This window comes from Balaenoptera borealis (assembly GCF_965194805.1).
Source record: "Balaenoptera borealis genome assembly, chromosome: 12".
Classification (NCBI taxonomy): Eukaryota; Metazoa; Chordata; class Mammalia; order Artiodactyla; family Balaenopteridae; genus Balaenoptera; species Balaenoptera borealis.
Genome location: NC_138869.1, coordinates 96,765,634 through 96,785,847, shown reverse-complemented (window position 1 = coordinate 96,785,847; position 20,214 = coordinate 96,765,634). Strand labels below are relative to the sequence as shown.

Below are 20,214 nucleotides of genomic sequence, written 5' to 3'. Positions count from 1 at the left end.
AACAAACAACCCAATCCAAAAATGGGCAGAAGACCTAAATAGACATTTCTCCAAAGAAGATATACAGATTGCCAACAAACACATGAAAGGATGCTCAACAGCACTAATCATTACAGAAACGCAAATCAAAACTACAATGAGGACACTCAGGTTGCTTCCGTGTCCTGGCTATTGTAAATAGAACTGCAATGAACACTGTGGTACATGACTCTTTTTGAATTATGGTTTTCTCAGGGTATATGCTCAGTAGTGGGATTGCTGGGTCATATGGCAGTTCTATTTTTAGTTTTTTAAGGAACCTCCATACTGTTCTCCGTAGTGGCTGTATCAATTTACATTCCCACCAACAGTGTATGAGGGTTCCCTTTTCTCCACACCCTCTCCAGCATTTACTGTTTGTAGATTTTTTGATGATGGCCATTCTGACCGGTGTGAGATGATATCGCATTGTAGTTTTGATTTGCATTTCTCTAATGATTAATGATGTTGAGCATTCTTCCATGTGTTTGTTGGCAATCTGTATATCTTCTTTGGAGAAATGTCTATTTAGGTCTTCTGCTAAGAAGATGTGGCAATATATACAATGAAATATTACTCAGCCATAAAAAGAAATGAAATTGAGTTATTTGTAGTGAGGTGGATGGACCTAGAGTCTGTCATAGAGAGTGAAGTAAGTCAGAAAGAGAAAAACAAATACCGTATGCTAACACATATATACGGAATCTAAGAAAAAAAAATGGCCATGAAGAACGTAGGGGCAGGATGGGAATAAAGATGCAGACCTACTAGAGAATGGACTTGAGGACACGGGGAAGGGGGAAGGGTAAGCTGGGACAAAGTGAGAGAGTGGTAGTGTATATATGGACATATATACAGTACCAAATGTAAAATAGATAGCTAGTGGGAAGCAGTCACATAGCACAGGGAGATCAGCTCGGTGCTTTGTGACCAGTTAGAAGGGTGGGATAGGGAGCAGGGAGGGAGGGAGGGAGGGAGATGCAAGAGGGAAGAGATACGGGGATATACATATATGTATAACTGATTCACTTTGTTATAAAGCAGAAACTAACACACCACTGTAAAGCAATTATACTCCAATAAAAACATAAAAAAAAAAACCTACAATGAGGTATCACCTCACACCAGTCAGAATGGCCATCATCAAAAAATCTACAAACAATAAATGCTGGAGAGGGTGTGGAGAAAAGGGAACCCTCTTGTACTGTTGGTGGGAATGTAAATTGATACAGCCACTATGGAGAACAGGATGGAGGTTCCTTAAAAAACTGAAAATAGAACTACCATACTACCCAGCAATCCCACTACTGGGCATATACCCTGAGAAAACCATAATTCAAAAAGAGTCATGTACCACAGTGTTCATTGCAGCTCTATTTACAATAGCCAGGACATGGAAGCAACCTAAGTGCCCACTGACAGATGAATGGATAAAGAAGATGTGGCACATATATACAGTGGAATATTACTCAGCCATAAAAAGAAACAAAATTGAGTTATTTGTAGTGAGGTGGATGGACCTAGAGTCTGTCATAGAGAGTGAAGTAAGTCAGAAAGAGAAAAATAAATACCGTATGCTAATACATATATATGAATCTAAAAAAAAAAAAAAAGGTTATGAAGAACCTAGGGGCAGGACGGGAATAAAGACGCAGATGTAGAGAATGGACTTGAGGACACAGGGAGGGGGAAGGGTAAGCTGGGACGAAGTGAGAGAGTGGAATGGACTTCCATATACTACCAAATGTAAAATAGCTAGTGGGAAGCAGCCGCATAGCACAGGGAGATCAGCTCAGTGCTTTGTGACCACCTAGAGGGGTGGGATAGGGAGGGTGGGAGGGAGACGAAAGAGGGAGGAGATATGGGGATATATGTATATGTATAGCTGATTCACTTTGTTATAAAACAGAAACTAACACACCATTGTAAAGCAATTATACTCCAATAAAGATGTTAAAAAAAAGAAATGATCAATAAATGTTATCTATTGTAGTCATTATCTCTGTAATTAATAACCAAGCCTATTCTTATGATCATTCCATTACTATCTGCTCACTTGCCCAGTAATAATCCAATTTTTATAAGTATATTTTATAAATTTTTATCTTTTTCATTGAAGTATAATTGACTTGTATTAGCTTCAGGTGTACAACATAGTGATTCAATATTTTTACACATTACAAAATGATCACCACTAGAATTTTTAAAAATAATATTTAGAATGAATGAATCAAAACGTCCAAATGACTTGCAATAAAAAGGGATACTCTCCTTCACGGTGGGGTGTAGTGGTGTGCATGGGAGAGGACCTGGGCCTCAGGGGTGCCATTCTCAGAGGAGTGAGGTCCAAGGTGGACCTCATTCTTTGGAGAAATCAGCAAATATGACAACCAAGGGTGCAAGGGGAGCCTTGAGGAGAAAGGTATACGAAGGAAGCACAGCTGGACGTGTGTGGTGAGCAGATTTCCAAGGCTGCTAGGGGTTGAGGTGCTAGGGGCAAGCAAGGTTAGGCTGGGAGGGAAAAAGCCGGTGACACATCCGAAGGAATCTCGTGGCCGTCTGCCAGCGTTGGGCAAAGTCCACTCTTCTACCCCAGCGGAGGGCAGCGGACGTGTGTGGGGATGGTGACAGACCAGTAACTGCTCATGCTCATATCTACCGAGCTCCTAAAGGGTGAGCCCTCATTCTTTGGCCTACTTGGCCATGATCAGAGCAGATTTATTCTGCTGCAGAGAGATGCAAGGACGGAGGACGGCTTGGGGGGGGACAGTAACTTTTTATACAACACACACGCACGTACACACAACCACATGACTGCCTCTGAGGATAGAGCCCGCAAATACTCTGTTGGAACATAAATGCACTCTTAAAATGATAGAAAGTCACACATTAATGCAAATTATGTAAATCCTCACTAAGTAACTTGAATCAAGTGAAAATTACAACCGCATCAAGGTTCTCCATAAACGTTGAGTTGGAGTGTTCTACGCTGCATTTTGTTTCTGTGGTGTGAAGGTGGCTAGAGATAATGGTGGTATAACTGCCACTGTCCCTGGGGACCTTCAAACAAATGAGCTATCTTGTGAAACAGTTCCAGGATGCCAACTTTCTAAATAAATATTAAAATGCATTTATTGTCTGCATCACTTAAGAGGTGGAGGATGAACGGGGCATGATTTGAAAGACCTGCATGGTTTTATTTAACAACAGCTCAGCTATTAGACCACCTAGAGTATTAGGAAGACAGTCTTAGAGTTAACGCTGGTGTTCTGAGCATGTCTACACAGCGTGCATGGAGGTGGCCACCCATAAATGGTCTTGTTACTCTGCCCCAAGTGGATAAAACTCAGTCCCAAACAATCCACATTTCGTAGTACCCTGACATTGCCTAATTTGTATTCAGTGTGCAAGTCCTTACTCTCAGACCTGAAGGCATTATTAGAGAGTGAGAAAACAGACATTCCTTTTGGGAAGCTGAAAGATGACTTTCTAAGCTGCCACTGGATAGAATGAGCCATAAAAATAACTTGGAAGGCTATTACCTTACAACCAGAGCATGTAATATCTAACAGTTACAGACTACGCCTCTCTTCTGCGTATTTTAATTAAAGATTTCAACTGTGAAGAGACAAAAACTGAAAATGTGTACATAATCCATCTAATTTTGCATAATTTCTCATTAGCCGCAGAGCGGATTGTCACCCTGTGTGACCCTGATTTACATGTGATATACGCACATTTACGGGCTTGTGGCATAAAAAACGCTCTGGCTGGGTATCAGCGGTCCTCTTTTTGACTTGCACAGGAAACCATAAGGTTCCCAGTTGGAATTCAGTAGAAGCACATTAGGAGAGGGGACAGTTTTGTATTAGGTTCATGCAACTCAAGTTGCCAGGGTAGCATGAGCTGTTTACCAACCGGTGTTTCAGGCCTTCCTGTTTTAAAGGTTTTTATCTAATACAGTGAGAGAACAGAAGTCCACATGCATCTAAGGGTGCGATTATTCACACGAAAACGAACACAGCACACGGCCCCCACAGAGCAGTCAGTGGTGTCACTTTAACAGTGGCAAGGACACAGAAGAAAAAAGAAAAGAAGCAAAATCAGTTATTGCACTAACAGTTACTTTTGCCCACCTCTCCTTGGAGAAACAATGACTAAAATAAGTAATGTTTAAAGAATGGATTAGTACAGCTCTGAGATCAGAGGATGGAAAGTAATGTATAAATCTTCAGACTTGTGAGGGTTGGAGTCTTTCCTTTTCTTCTGAATGGGCACTTTTCAAAAATATTTTGAACGTGAAAAGCTACAGAGTTAAACACTGGGCTGCCTCCTACTTTATAAGGTTATATGCAGGCCCGAGGGGAAGGCCAGGGCAGACACAACGCAAAGCTTCATACGTGTGCCGGGGACGGGCGTTGAGTGTGCACACATACACACACATTCCTGCATACCAAGGCAGCGATCAGGACAACCACACTAGGACAAATGCAAACCAACCACAATTAAGTCCCAAACTCATGATTTTCTATGGAAATAAACAGAGAGAACACGAAGTTTAGCCAAGATTGACTTTTAAGCCCACTTCATGGCTATTGTACATTTATTTCTTCTAATATTTGAATCTTAGCGCCTGTTGCAAAGACAGTGTTTACATAGGCTATTCAACTTCTGAAGGACACGGGGGTTTGCTTTTTGCCTCTGTGTGCAAGAAAGAACGGTGGAGCCATATTCCTACTCGTTCCAAGTTGGAGCAGAGCTGTCTCAGCTCCTAGCAAGGATTCTCCTTAGAGAGGCCACACAGTTGGAGACGGGAGGCAGGGAGACTCTGCATCAAGACGTATCAGACGCACAGTCCTTTGGCAACGCGCTGAGCGAATGTTTCTGCCAACAGAGGGGCTTCCGTGAGCTCACAGCGTGGGTGAGCTGGAGGGGGCCGTGCATAGTAAGTGGGAACAAGCAAAGTCCAGATCACACCCCTCTCCTCCACCCACTGGTGTCACCATAGCTCCTGTTCTCCCTCCCCTTCTGACACCTTCAAAACTTTTGCCTTCAATGAATGGAAGCTCCGAGACACCTATAACCTTGTTTGCTGAGGTTCTTACTCTTTGACTTGAAAAGATCCCCCCTTCTTGGAGGGAGACTTAGCAGAGAGGGGTTTTGAGTCCCTCCACCTGGCAATTCTACGTCAGTGAATCCTATTCCTAATTCTACAGTGAAATCTCCCTAACAAATTGAGGGGCAACAATAAAAAAAGAATGAAATATTGCCATTTGCAGCAAGGTGGATGGACCTGGAGAATATTATGCTTGGTGAAGTAAGTCAGACAGAGAAAGACAAATACTATATGACGTCGCTTGTATTGTGGAAATCTAAAAAATAATGCAAACGAATCTATATGCAAAACAGAAACAGACTCACAGATACAGAAAACAAACTTCTGGTTACCAAAGGGGAAAGGGAGTGGGGGAGAGATAAATTAGGAGTATGGGATTAACAGATAAAAACTACTATAAATAGATAAGCAGCAAGGATTTACTACACAGCACAGGGAATTATACCCAACATCCTGTAATAACTTATAATGAAATATAATCTGCAAAAAACCCTAATGAATCACTATGCTGTACACCTGAAACTAACATAATACTGCAAATCAACTACACTTCAATGTTAAAAAGTTACTTAATAAAATTTAATTAAGCTTTCAAAGAGTAAAATATTTGGATTTATGTAAATTATAAAAAATGAGCAGCAGCAATAGTAAGAGGTCCTGCCCGTCGCCAAGCAAATCAGAAATGGAATTCACTCAACCAGGCACACCTTTACTTCTCATTGTAGAGAGCCGGTTGTGAATCTTGTCCTTCCAAGAAAGCCTCCTCAGGTGGGCACATGCTACCGGAAATGAACACACGGCAACAGCAGGGGTTGGGGTAGAGATGCTTCTTTCACTTGTATTTATCCCTGAGCTCTCCATTTTTTAACCTTGGCCAATGAGATCTTATTTTTGTTTTTTCATATTTTTCTAAGGCAGAGGGAAACTAGGAATGTTAAAGGTTTCCTACTGAAAAATACTTCATTTTCAGTGAAGTGATTAAAAAATTATTGCCTTAGCATTTTTGAAGTTTATAACAGAGTACTGTTGACTATATAATCACTGTGCTGTGCACTAGGTCTTGAGGACTTATTCATCTTCTAGTTGCAGGTTTGTATCTTAAACGACATCTCCCCAATTCCACCCTCATCAAGCCCCTGGTAACCACCATTCTACTCTCTGCCTGTCTTAACTGTTCTCACCATGAAGAAGAAATGACAATTATGTGATGAGACAGAAGTGTTAGCTAGCACTATAGTGGCAATCATACTGCAATATATAAATGTATCAAATCAACATGTGTGAGTTGATCATAATCACACATCAATCTCTGAATAATATTTCACTTGCTAATCCACAAGTCTGAGGATTGGAGTGCTGCCTCTGATCTATTACCTGTTCACGTATGATCAACAGTCCTGAAAGCCAGTGGTGAGACCAGCCTGGAACTCAGGGGTTCTGACCTTCAGTTCCTTTTGTAATTGTTGCTACAATATAATTGCTCCTAGAAGCCAAAGCAGAGGTATGGGTTCAAATGAAGGCAGGAAAGAGGCATACACACATGTGTGTGCAAGTGTGTAGGAGTGGGCCGCACACGCCATCATTCCATGATTTGGAACTATCCACACGGCTCGTCTGGAAAATCACAGTGGCAGGAAGGTGACTTCTGAACCCTGCTGGGAGCCTGACTATTGACTGCATCCCCCTCTACGACCTGCAGGGGCTGTATCGGCAAACCCTGGCTATTTAACAGCAGGTATCAAGTTGGGTAACTTCCAGGGTCTGCCCCGCGTTCCAGGCACAAGCACACATTAGCTCATGCCTCCTGAGAAAGTGGTCATTTCATGAAGAATAAACCAGAATTCTCCTTGCTGTCATTACCTCCCTCCCCACTTAGAATGGTGGTTAGAGGGATGTTTAAGGAAGCCTCTGGAAGATCTTGCTGGGTGTGGCTTTGATAGAGAGGATCGTCTGGGATCTCCGACGGGGTTAGGAGTCAAGAGGAGGGAAGTGTTCTAGGGGCCACGGGAGTGTGGGTGGTTCCATGTCGCTTTAGGAGCCATTCAGAACCTTCGGGAAGATTCAGAGCAGCTCTGGTCGAGCTGGAAGCAACCCTATCCCTGGTGCTGTATCTCTTCTGAGGACCTTCCAGAACCATCTGATGGTGTTGGGTCTGGGCTGGGGGCTCTCTGCTGCATTGTGCACCTGGGCTCTTCTATGAATGGCTGTTTCTGGTGCCTTTGCAGACTATTTCACAATGTGCCCACTACGTATAAAAGTAATCAACCAAAAGCAGAGCAATACTCTAGCTATTGCCTTTTCTTCCCTCTAAAATGCTACCAACTACTAGATCTCCTTAATTCTTTCATATTTTAAAGCATACAGATATGTTTGACTTCAGGGTTCCATGGAGCAGAGCAAAAACAAATATCTACAGGTGCTGTCTCAGGACCTCTCTGAACTCACAAACTTCACATTTGGGAAAACGGGGACCCCACTTCATTTCACTGTGCCAAGCTGTTTACCCAAAGTGACCCATCAGGCACTTGCATTCCTTGCTCAAGTGTATTAGTTTAAGATGCCTTTTTGTACAGCTGCATTTTAAGAGTGATTACTCAACTTACTGTCTAGAAATGCTCTGAATATATTTTACTGCAACAAAAAGTCTAGTTATAGGTCACAGAAAAGCATCATTCTCACCCCCTGGATTCTGCAGATTTTCCCTACCTTCTTAATCAACCTTCAGACTTTTCCCTTTTCCTTCGAAACAGCAGATTTCAGCTTTCCCTAATAATCTGACTCCCTAAGGCTTCTGCTTCGACATTTATCTTGTAAACACCGAAGAGTTTATTATTAGATTTACTTTTTGGGTCTCGCGATAGCCCTCACTACGTGTGCTATTCGCTTTTTCAAAATTTAGGAATGAGAAATCATTTGGGAGAAGGTCTCTCCTGTGCCCATCAGACGCTCCCTAACTCAACCACAAATGTGGCTGCAACAGCGGAGTCAGTGGTCCACGTCCCATACCAAGTTTGCCCGTGCGAGCTGACCCTGTGTTCCAGAATGAGGGGTGTGCACCGTTTCAGCACACTGACACTGGAGTCAGACTTCAGGGCTAGCCTCAAGATGCTCACAGACTGATATTAACCATGGTCTGCTATAAGCATATGGAAAAAGACAGGCTGGAGCAGATCACAAGCAAAGACTCAGTGGCATATTTGCCCACAGTCCTGCTACAGTGGCATAGCTTGGAAAGAGTGTGAGGCAAGGCATGCATCCAGTACTTCACTCTGGAAGGGGGATCATGTGTGTGGAGGGGAATCTACAAACCTTGGAAGGACAGAAGGCAACATGGCTTGAAAGTTATGAGTAATGAGCCGCTTAGGGGGAAGGAAGCTGATTCTGTCATTCATTCTGACAGGGCTTCTTAACGGGAAAGGAGAGGGCTGAGAGTGCGGGATGGGCGGGGAGACACAGAGAGAGGACAGAAGGGTGAAGCCAGCCAGGCAAATGAGAATGAGAAATTGCAATTACGGACCTTATGGAGGAGCTGCTGGGAAGCTACTCTGGCCAAAGGAAAATGTTGATTGGACCAATTTTCAGAGGGAAACAGACAGCCCTTCTGCAAGCAGATGGATGACAAATCTCTGGGAGGAGGTTGTGTTGTTCATGTGTGAAATGGTCTTAGCCAAAGAGTAAAAGCGCCAAGCCATGTATGTAAGCAGGAGCCACCTGGCCTGTATGTGGTGGTGGGGTGGGGGTGTGTGTGTGTGTGTGAAGGATGCAGAGACATTGGCAGCAAAACCTCTAGCTGAAAACTCCAGGACCATTAAACTAAGTGAGTCTCCATGTGTACATCTCTCTCTTGTGCACGCGATTCCCTCTCCCTCCACCCACCCAGCACCCTCCTGCTTCTTTAACCCTTCTCCATCTTCTACACGTATCTCCTCTCACGGAACAACAAAACTAAGAAACTGCAAGTAAAAACTCAAATACAAGGCAGGATCGAGGGACTTCCCTGTCAGTCCAGTGGTTAAGAATCTGCCTTGCAAAGCAGGGGACATGGGTTCGATCCCTGGTCGGGGAACTAAGATCCCACATGCCATGGGGCAACTAAGTCCACGTGTCTTAACTACCAAGCACATGCAGTCTGGAGCCCACATGCTGCAACTAGCCCACTTGCATGCTGCAAGTAGAGAGAAGCCTGCGCACGCCAAAAAAAAATCCTGCATGCCACAACGAAGATCCTGCGTGCCGCAACTAAGACCCAGCACAGCCAAATAAAATAAATAAATAAGTAAATATTTTAGAAAAAGAAAAAAAAAAAAAAAAAGGCAGGATTGAGATGAAGGGACCAGAAATAATCTGCCAGCAAAGGACAAAGTCAGAACAAGCTCTTCTCTCCCCATAAAGCCTGTCCTCGTGGACTGGATTTCCTGGGGAGGTAGAGCAGGAGGGGTTTTTGTGGAAGTGCACAGTCTGGGTCCAAAGGTGGAGCCCCATGTGGCATTCCATGAGGTCCATGGCTCTCTCCTGGGCAGATGTCATAGACATTCCTCACCAGGAATTCTTATTGTTCTTTTGAGGTTAAGGTAAACCAGGTTTCTTGGGAATTCCTTGGTGGACTCAGCGCTTTTGCTGCCAGGGCCAGAGTTCAACCCCTGATCTGGGAGCTAAGATTCCACTAGCCACGCAGCCAAAAAACAAAAAAAGTAAACCAGGCTTCTCAACCTCAGTGCTGTGGATATATTTTGTGCCGGATTATTCCACTGTGTGGGGGGTTGTCCTGTGCATTATGGGTACTGGACAACATCCCTGGTCTCTACTCACTAGATGTTGGTAGCACCTCCCCAAGTTGTGACGACCAAAAATGTCTCCAGACAACATGCCTCCTGGGGGGTGGAGCTGAGATGGGAACCACGGAGACGAACCTTATACAGGGTTGGCTGGTTCCAAGTGGAGATACCGTCTCGTTCTTTGCATGAAGGTTAAACACACACACATGCACACACACAAATTCATAAACATACGCTCACACAATGTTATTAAAGACTCTAAGGATGGGTGGTTCTCATTTCTGATTTTTTTCATACTTGTATCCACCTGATTTGTTGTAAATGCATCCAAAGCTTGAGAAGAACTTCAAGGGCTCCATTTTCAAAGTGCCCTTCAGTGTTCAGAGCACTGAGCCCTAGAAACTGGGGGGGGAAACATTCAGGCAGGACAAACGCCCATTCTTTCCCTCAGCTTCTGCAAAATAATGCTGCATACATATGCATGCCTTATAATCGGGCTCTGCTGAGTGTCTGCACCCAAAAGAGAAAGCAGACGCCTAAAGATGATTGGAGAGGTTTTCCACAGGGCTCTGAGGTTGTTTTGAAATACTCTTGATTCCTCACAGATTTTCAGTGACCGGAGGGATGGGTCTGTGGGACGCAGGGTTTGCTGCACTCTGAATGATTTAGCTGACTCAAGTACGTGGCTAGATGCACCTGAACTGACTTGATGTGTATGGATTGGGTCTTTTCTACACGTAAAGTCCGGTTGTGAGAGCTCAGAGCGTGAACAAAATGTGGTCTCTGTTTACTGGCCGATCGGGGCTACTACTACCAGTATTTAAGTGCTGACGCAGTACTGTAAGAGCTGTACATGCACTCAACCCTCACTACGCCCTTGTGAGGGAGCTATTAGTAAGCCACGTTTGCAAATGAGGAAACTAGATAGAGAGGTTAAGTACATATCCCAGTTACAGCGCTAAAATAGATGGCCTAGTAGAGGGGGGATCTGAACCCAGGCGGGCTCGTGCCAGCGCCTGCACGTCTAACCAGCATTCTGGGCTGCTTTTTCTGCTAAAACAGCTACGCAGCAAACTACACGATCAGGCAGGCTGTGCTAAGCATTATAAATAGCGAAGGAGTAGAAATAATAGAGGGATCTAGGAGCCCCCAAAATGGACAGACTAACTGGCTTTGCAGTTGGAAGGGTTTGTGGAGGAGACGGGGTGTGAGCTGGGTCCTGAAGCCTGGGGAGGACTCTGATGGGCTGGGTCAGAAGGAGGGGAACCTGGAGGTGAACGTGCAGGGAATGCTGGAATTATGATGGGGGTCCGGAATGGGGGCTACTGACGGCGAGCAGAGGGGGGAAGGGCTGGGGAGGCTGGCAGAGGTCACCCTGGCCACCAGTCACTGCCCTTGTTCCCTCTTTGCTATGTGCTGGGAGCTTAGGGGTTTCTGAGGAGAGGAGCAGCACGTTAGAGCTGTCTCTCTTCCTATGAAACCCATATTCTGCTCTACTACCTCTTGCCCATAAAGAGACATCCCCCTGTTCTTCCAAACTCCTTTTTCTTTATTGACTGGAGACTCCCCAAATTTCTCATTGGCACTACCCCATCACGTTTTTAAGTACACGTGCCTGAAAGGCTTGCCACTCAGGCAAAATCACAATGAGTCTCCGAATAAGTAAAGCAACCGAATTCGCCTGGAATGACATCGTTCTCAGTCTCAACACCCGCCACAAAAATAGAGTTAAATGTTGAAAGGAAAAGAATTCCTGAAACTGACTGATCAGTCAGTTGCTCAGACCCCACCCCCATTGATGAGTTGCTCGGACCCCCGTTCCCGCACTCCTCGGACTACCATTGGACGGAAATGGTCAGATCAGGGGTCATGGGCGGGGGGCATCTGTCCACTAGTACATTTCAACATGTGAGTCACCAAAGCACCCACGTTTCTGATTTAGTTTTCCAGATCACGGCTACTGAAATAAAGCTATGCAGTTCGTTCAACAAGAACCAAAAAGAATAAAGGAGGGAAGGAAGATAGGACAAAAAAGAGAAGAAAAAGAAAAGGCACACCCTGCAGAGGCCACGAGTTATTAAAGAGCACAGCCTGCGGTCCCCAAAGCTGACAGTTATTATGCGTAATTAGCACAAAGCAAGGTTCTGTATATACACACTATCTCCAGACATGTTTTTGAAACAAGGGCTCTGCCTTTTACCATCAATAATTTGTCTTGTTGTATGTTGTTACTTACACAGATGTTCCATAATTTTTTGCATATGGCTCAGCCAAAGAAAGCTTTTTCCCCTTCCATTTTTGGGAAAGATGCAACTGCCTGCGTGAGGGAGAGGAGGATGTCTAGTTTTTACATAATTTCTATGGTGATGATAGGGGTGGGTGAGAGAGAGAGAGAGAGAGAGAGAGAGAGAGAGAGAGAGAGAGAGAGAGAGAGTGTGTGTGTGTGTGTGTGTGTGTGTGTGTATAGTAACAAGATTCTCTACCCAATCCTGCCAACCGCACTTTATCTGACTCTCTTTACTGAGTCATTCCGATGGGATTTGGGAGTACTCAGTACATCCAAGGTTCATGGCGTTGGCTGGGATAACACATTATCAAAAGCCTCTCTAAAAAGGGTTTGAATATTTACAGAACAAAAAAGAGGCGGGAGAGATGTGAATACATTTGAGATTTTTTTTCTTTCTTTCTTTCTTGGCAGTCTTTGCAACTGAGGACAGCAGAGCCCTCTCATGTTTCTCTGACCTTGCTCGGCACCGTCCAATATGCACATATACGGTATCAGAGAACGTCTCTGCTCCATGCTTTCTTGGGAAGGAAAGTCCGTGTGCATGTGGTTTATCTGGGGTGGGGGTGGGAGTGTAGTTATCAGAGGGAGGGGTGAGGTCAAATCCAAGCATACTGGGTTTTTAAGATAAAGAAATACGACTGGCTGAAGAGAAGAGGAAGAAAGGCAGATTAAAAAATATACATCTTCTTTTTTATTGCGATACCACCAATTGAGAGAACATTCTGCTGGGGGGGGATGTCTGCCAAGGACTTCTAATTCAGTTTGTTCCACCGTTTTATTTTTAAACTCAAGTGCAGATTTTATTCCTGGAATGTTATAGGATTGGTGTGGGCAGAAATGGGCAAATTTACTTCGGAGGTGTTTTATAACAACTTGGAAAAGACCCTCTAAAATCCTTCAAGTCCGTTTCAGGGGTGAATTTCATTTCCTTTTTCTTCAGAAAGCTACCTTGATTTTTTAAAAAATTTTGTTACAAAGGAAAACTTGACTATAATTTGGAAAGCATTTCAAAATAACGATACTATCTATTAGGCATTTACTATGAGCCAGGCAGGGTAACAATTTGCCTTCTCTCTCTCATTTAATGCTCACAGCTCTCTCTCACATATGTGTGAGAAGCCAAGGTAGGAAGGGATGCCAGAGCTGAATTCAAATCCCGATCTTGACAATATCAACTCCTTCTTGGTCACCATGTAATTATGCTTCCAGGTATCAATGTCTGGCAATACATACATTTAATTAAATAAATATACAAACTCCGCCATTACGCTACTACTATCTATTATTCTAACAGGCTGGTGGCACAGGGAGATTCCTCAGCCTGCTTTTCTGGTGTTGATGCAGCCAAAGGAGGCTTGCAAAATTTGTCCAGTCTCTGGGCAAAAGTTTTGGTGGTAGGCGTGTAGGGCTATCAAGAGAGCAGAGGAATTGGTGGGTATATATTTATTTCAAAATGCTGATGGCACCAATACCCAAACTTGTTCACCCTACCCTGGCAACATTAAAGACGGATAGAATATCCCTCCCTACCCCCGTCCGCCAAAAGCATTTACTTCACAAATCGATTTTCTCTGTCACCACTTATTGCCGCATTTTGCTCAGTGATCCTGAGAAACCTCATGGAAAATCGCAATGTTACATTTGTTAAATTGACCCTGCAGGGCGCTCTGCCACTAGTACATGCATCATCCCAAGAGGTAAAAAGGCGAGTCTGCCAGGCTCATGCTGAGAATATCATCATGAAACCGACAAGGATATGCAAATCTGTCTGTTCTAGCTCATTTGCATAGCCTTTCATTGGCTTTGTGGAACCTCTATACTAAATGTCAATTTCCTTTTCTTTCCTAAAGCTTATTAGCTGTTTGTGATGTTTACAGTTTGAAGACCAAACAGATTTAATAGCTAAAACATTTAAACTATATAATTAAAAAGCATGTGAGGAAGAGGAAAAAAGAGGCTCCGATGTAGATCAAACGCAGAGATGTACTTGTGCTGTTAAAATATGCTTTCCAAGTTTGGAAGATGCAGAGGCCTCATGCATGTCTGTGCATGCATAAGCACCACCACAAAATTTGCTTAACTTACTTTTTTTTTTTTTGCAATGATTTAGAAAAAGTAGAGAGGTTTGCTTATAAACGACCAAGGGCTTGAACCTAGTCACTGAGTACACATTTTACTCACGACAAAGTCTGCCAACATCTGGGCTGGCATTCAAACATTCTGAGTCTCTATGTATTCTGAGTCCTCAAAACAATATTTTAAAACTCTTTTGATATTTTCTGAGGCACCACAGAGCTCAGTCCTCACCTTTCCGTTCAGAGAGAATATATAGCAATAATATTCTCCTGTGAAGAAGTGCAAAGAAGGCCTTTCCCACGTAGCATTTATCTACAGCATCAGTGCAACAAATACATGACGGGTTCTGAACCAGATGATTTTCCCTTGTGTATCAGACTTAGGAACTGGGTGAAGGTTTGGAGAAACCTTGGCAATGTCTACAAATATTTTTAAAGTAACCACCTAAATAGGAAGCAGTATCTTATAGACATACTTTATGGAATCAATTGTAGACTCTTTTGTACTTCAGATGTGGCAGCTGAGTACAGTACCTACTGCTATTAGTCCTTAGTTCAACAGCTCTGCCGAGAAGTAACTGGTGGTCCACACCTTTGGAATACTTCTTTACTGGCAACTTTAAAACAGTTAGCTGATACCCCAAATTTCACATGGGCTACAGGAGAAACAACTATTCAACCTTAAATTAAATTTTATGGTTGGCTTTAAGAAAAGAAAAGCCAAACATTCTTAGGAGATTCTGGAGGTGGGCAGAAAACAGCAATCTGCCACTACAAACAGAGAGGTTTTTCCAGGTTAAGCATCTCCTTGCCACCTGGAGCCCAGGTGAAGCCGTGATAAAACATCACTGGAAAGCTTTAATACCATTGGGGCTACAGGCACATTTATGTCTTGATGGAATTCAGCTGTACAGCTCCTTACTGTCAAAGACAATCAATCCATCCTGTTTTAAATTCCTTCCTCCCTCTTAATGGTGATGGGCAGCAGAATGAAACAGGTTGCATTCAACAGCATGCAAGAGAAAGCAGGCAAGAAAACACTCAAAGTAAAGGCAGAAATGGTGATGCTTCAGCCACAGTCCACAGACCTAGGTCTCACTGGCTCTACTGATGAGTTATTTCCAAAGCTCAGGCAAGCCGGTAATTAGCTCTATGCCTCTATTTCCTCATCTGCTAAAGGGTCACCACACATCCTTTGACCTCAGAGAATTTTTGTGAAATTGAGAAGCTTACAAAAAGCACTGCAAACACGGATGCCAAACTATTATCTCATAATTCAATGTGCCCAAATCAGACGGAGACAAGTGAAACCCCAAATTAATCTGATACCATATGCTATGGGTTGCATTTTCCAACAGCCTTCAAAAATTGGCATTTATAATATTTGTGGGTTCATCCTTTGCCGTGTACAGAAACATGTGCACACATCAAAACAGACCCAGTTAAATCTTAATTATCCGGTGGAGGACTATCCAAGATTCTTACTGTTTCTCCTTTTTCCTGTTGCCCATTTTTTAGCCTCTCTGGCAATTCTTCTGTGATCAAGTAAAAGAGATGGCATGTAAATCAATAAATCCCTTTCCTTAGTCACTGTAATTTCAATGATCTATGCCCCCTCAGCCTCCATTGGCAGAAATAAGTGAGAAGGCATTATAAGTGTGCTCACAGTTAGATGTAAACATTTATCTGCATTATTGGGAAATGAAGAACGCACATAAATTAACTTAATTGCTCTTCATTTTCTAAAAATTTACTTAGCAAATGGAAATTTTTCTAAGATCTGTTTCTTTCATAGTGCTACATCTAGGTAAGCTGCCTTTTAAAATAAAGAATAATAAATTTTAACCTTTCTTTGATGACTCAGTCAGTGTTATCAATAACCATTCATTATGATGCTATACCGCACAGCGTAATTTTCTATCTGCTTCTGAACATTCTTTCTTCTTCCTTGATCTCAGCCTAACACGTGATACATCTCAGTTATTTTTTCATTCAACAAATCAAATACTTAACGCAGTGTCTCCTATATGCCAGGCACTATGCTACTAGGAACTAAGGACTGAATGAGGAAAACAGGAGTTGTCCCTACTCTTGGAGAGATTACATTCTATTTGGGGAGAAAACACATTAACGACATAATTACACAAATACATATGCTTGTATGTGAAAACAGCTCTCAGAGAAAAGTATAGGATGATGGGGAACAGTTGAAAGTGGTATAAGAAGGCCAGGAAATTGGGGCTCCTAGAGAGAGATGAGGGGACTAGCATGGTGGCAGTGGAAATGGAGAGAAGTGGGTGGATTCAAGAGATGGGATCAGTAGGACTTGGTGACAGATGTAGAGGAAGAGAGAGAGAGAAGTACCTCAAGGACGGCTTTTAGCCACATCTGTCTTGGGAAAGTAGAAGATGCCAATAACTGGGACGGGGCACGCTGGAGGAAGATGAGGTTTGGTGGGATGGAGAGGCTTATAACCTTGGCTTTGAACATACTAGGGTGTGCCTTTGTGATTTCCAAGTGGTGCTGCTGAGCAGGCAGCTGGATGTACAGGTCCAAGATTAGAGGAGAAATCTGGCCTGGAGCTATAAATGTGGGAGTCTTGGGGCCATCAAGAAGCTGTGGGTTGGGATGAGATCATCTAGGGGAAAAACTTAACTTGAGAAGTGGAGTGTTACTAGGGACTAAGTTGTGAGGGACACCAACACTTAGGGGTAGAGAGAGAGCAGGTAGAGGAGGGACACCTGAAAACTGCATTGAGGAGGAAGGACCAGAAAGGCAGGATGGAAATCAGAAAAGAATGGTGTTAAAGAAGCCAAGGGAAGAAGGTGTTTTAGAAAGGAGGGCGTGAGCCGCACTGGCAAAGCAGTTGAGATATCAAGTAAGAGGAGAACTATTATTTTAAAAACTCACAAGAAGATCCAATGACATGGAAGTCACTGACAACCCCAGCAGGAGATGGGAGTGTGGACCGGCAGGGGGCAAAGTCCAAACTGGAGCTGCTGAGAAATGCCATTCTTAACAGAGCCATTAGAGCATCGTGGACAAGGATGCAGGCTCTGAAGACAGACTGTCAGAGCTGATGTTCTGGCCCCTCCACTCAGCTATGACATCTAACGTACGTTACTTACTTTCTCTGGGGTTCAATTTTCTCACCTGCAAAAGGTGAGTAATAACATACTTGGGGGACTAATAAATGTAAACCACTCAGCACAGTGCCTGACATATATTAGCTGTTCAATAAATGCTAGTCCTTTATTATTATTGACACTCTCTTAACTGAGTCGATATTTATTGAGCAGCTACCTGTCAGGCACCATACTAGACTCTGGGAAAGAACAACAACAAAAAATCATTATTGGGTCTCGTGGAGATAAGCAAAAAGTTTCAAAATGAGATATTTTCTACTAAATGGTGATAAATGTTAAGTGGAAAAAACACAGCAGAAAAGGGGGTTAGGACAGTGGTCTAGATTGCCATTTTTAAAAGTTTGTCAAGAAAGGCCTGATAGAGACAGTGATGTTTGAGCAAAAGCCTGCGGAAAGCAAAGAAGAAAGCAATGTGGTGATTTAGGGAAGAGCATTTCAGGTTGAAGGAATGGAAGGTACAAAGATCCTGGGGTAGGAGGACAGAGGAGGGAGGCCTTAAGGCTGGGACAGAACAAATGGGGACTAGAGAGTAGGAAACAAAGTCAGAGGTGGGAGTGCTTATTGATGTGTTCTTTTTTTTTTTTAATTTTATTTTTTTTGGGCTGTGTAGGGTGTTCGTTGCTGAACACAGGCTTTCTCTAGTTGCGGCGAGCGGGGGCTACTCTTCGTTGCGGTGCACGGGCTTCTCATTGGGTGGCTTCTCTTGTTGCAGAGCACGGGCTCTAGGCGCGTGGGATTCAGTAGTTGTGGCTCGCAGGCTCTAGAGCGCAGGCTCAGTAGTTGTGGTGCACGGGCTTAGTTGCTCCATGGCATATGGGATCTTCCCAGACCAGGGCTCAAACCCATGTCCCCTGCATTGGCAGGCGGATTCTCAACCACTGTGCCACCAGGGAAGCCTGATGTGTTCTTTTTAGGCCCTGATAAGGTCTGTGTACAATGATAAAAAAAAAAGGCAGGGGAGAATACTAGAGAAAAGAGTAAACTCACTAATGTGCATCTGAGTGGGAGTAAAAGGATATTACACTCAATCAAATTATGGGGAGAAGAGGGAACAGGAAGAAAGGGTTACCTGGAATTTCAATATTTTTTCCCAGCTTACTGAGATATAGTCAACACATAGCACAGTGTAAGTTTAGGGTGTTCGGCATAATGACCTGACTTCCATATACTGGGAAATGAGTACCACAATAGGTTTAGTTAACATCCATCATGTCATATAGGTACCAAAAAAAAAAAAGAAAAAAGAAAAAAGAAAAATAGCTCTTTTCCTTGTGATGAGAACTCTTGGGACCTACCCTCTTAACTTTCAGGTATACCACACAGCAGTGTTAACTATAGTCATCATATTGTCTATTACATCCCCAGGATTTACTTCAGTCTTATAAATGGAAGTTTGTAAGTTTTGACCATCTTCATCCAATTCCCCCACCTGCTAGCTCCCACCTCTGGTAACCATAAATCTGATCTCTTTTTCTAAGAGTTTGGTTTTTTGTTTGTTTGTTTTTAAGATTCTACATATTACATGAGATCATACAGTATCTGTCCTTCTCTGGCTTATTTCACTTAGCATAATTCCCTCGAGGGCCATCTACATTGGCACAAATGGCAAGATTTCCTTCATTTTAATGGCTGAATAATATGGAATTTCAATATTGCTCATAGTAGGAGCAACACCTTCAAAGGGGGGCATTAAGGGTATTATATTAAGGAATATAAATATATCCATTATAGCAAAAAATAAAAACCTACCTAAATAATTTAATTACTTATATTGAAAAACAAAGGCTAGGCATTAAAATGATTATGTACAGAGAAAGCAGAAAATAGATGGGACAGAGAGGAAAGACAGACTTCAAAACTTCACTTGTTTTATAGGTTCAATTTTAGAAATATTTATAAAAATTTTTACATAATTATTGAACAAAAATAATTTTCTAAAAGCCTCTTCTAAAAACTTCAAATAAAATAAAATAAATGAACTTAAATGTATATCCAGTTACTGGCATACGGAGAGGAACTATTCCAAGTGATCCCAACACATTGTAATGTAACTGTATATCCCTAGCCCAATGGACTGAAAACCAAAACAAAACTAAACAAAAAAAGTGAGAAGCTTTTAGTAAGCATACTGTCGGAGTATCACTGGCATTTTTATTCAGAAATTATGGTGAGTGTAGTGTGGGGTAAAGTAAATGAGTAAGTTGTGTTGGTGTGATTGAGAACTGCTATTTTCAGCTTGAAAAATAAGGAAATACTGGTGTAAGATGAATGAAATCAAGAAGAGTTTTGTGGTACACACCAGTATAAACTCATGATGTATTTCACCTTAACAATATATATATATACACATACACACACATACCCTATGTATAAATTTATAGATATATATATAGAGAGAAATTGATTAATTTCCTAGCTCTGGCTGTGCCCACTGAAAAGGCTGAGAAACAATGACAAACCCAGTCATAATGAGCACCCCTGAGCCCAGACTGTGGTCTCCAAATACCATTGCTTGCTAACAGGAAACAGGTTTCCTTGGAAAAAAGCTGATCCCAGGTGTGAGGCAGGAAATGTACAAGATGAGCCTGGAACATACTGTCATGTTAGAAAGCAAGACAACTATCAAAAAACAACTAGTACTGTATGAAAAGGACTCAGCAGCCAAACTGAATAGGTTGCCCATCAATAGTCAAAATGAGGCCATTTGGGGCTTCCCTGGTGGCGCAGTGGTTGAGAGTCTGCCTGCCAATGCAGGGGACACGGGTTCGAGCCCTGGTCTGGGAAGATCCCACATGCC

The 20,214-nt window shown here is 42.8% G+C and overlaps 1 protein-coding gene and 1 long non-coding RNA gene across 4 annotated transcripts in view; one reads left to right on the top strand and one right to left on the bottom strand.

Annotated features, from left to right (window-relative positions):
• The window catches only part of ATXN1 (ataxin 1), a 432,099-nt gene that overhangs the window by 135,947 nt on the left and 275,938 nt on the right, over nucleotides 1-20,214 (bottom strand). The window lies entirely within an intron of this gene.
• Nucleotides 1,022-20,214, top strand: part of LOC309607735 — a 39,694-nt gene continuing 20,501 nt past the window's right edge. The window contains exon 1 of the long non-coding RNA XR_014232517.1: nucleotides 1,022-20,116. This is a non-coding gene — a long non-coding RNA (uncharacterized lncRNA). The remainder of the gene's footprint in view (nucleotides 20,117-20,214) is intronic.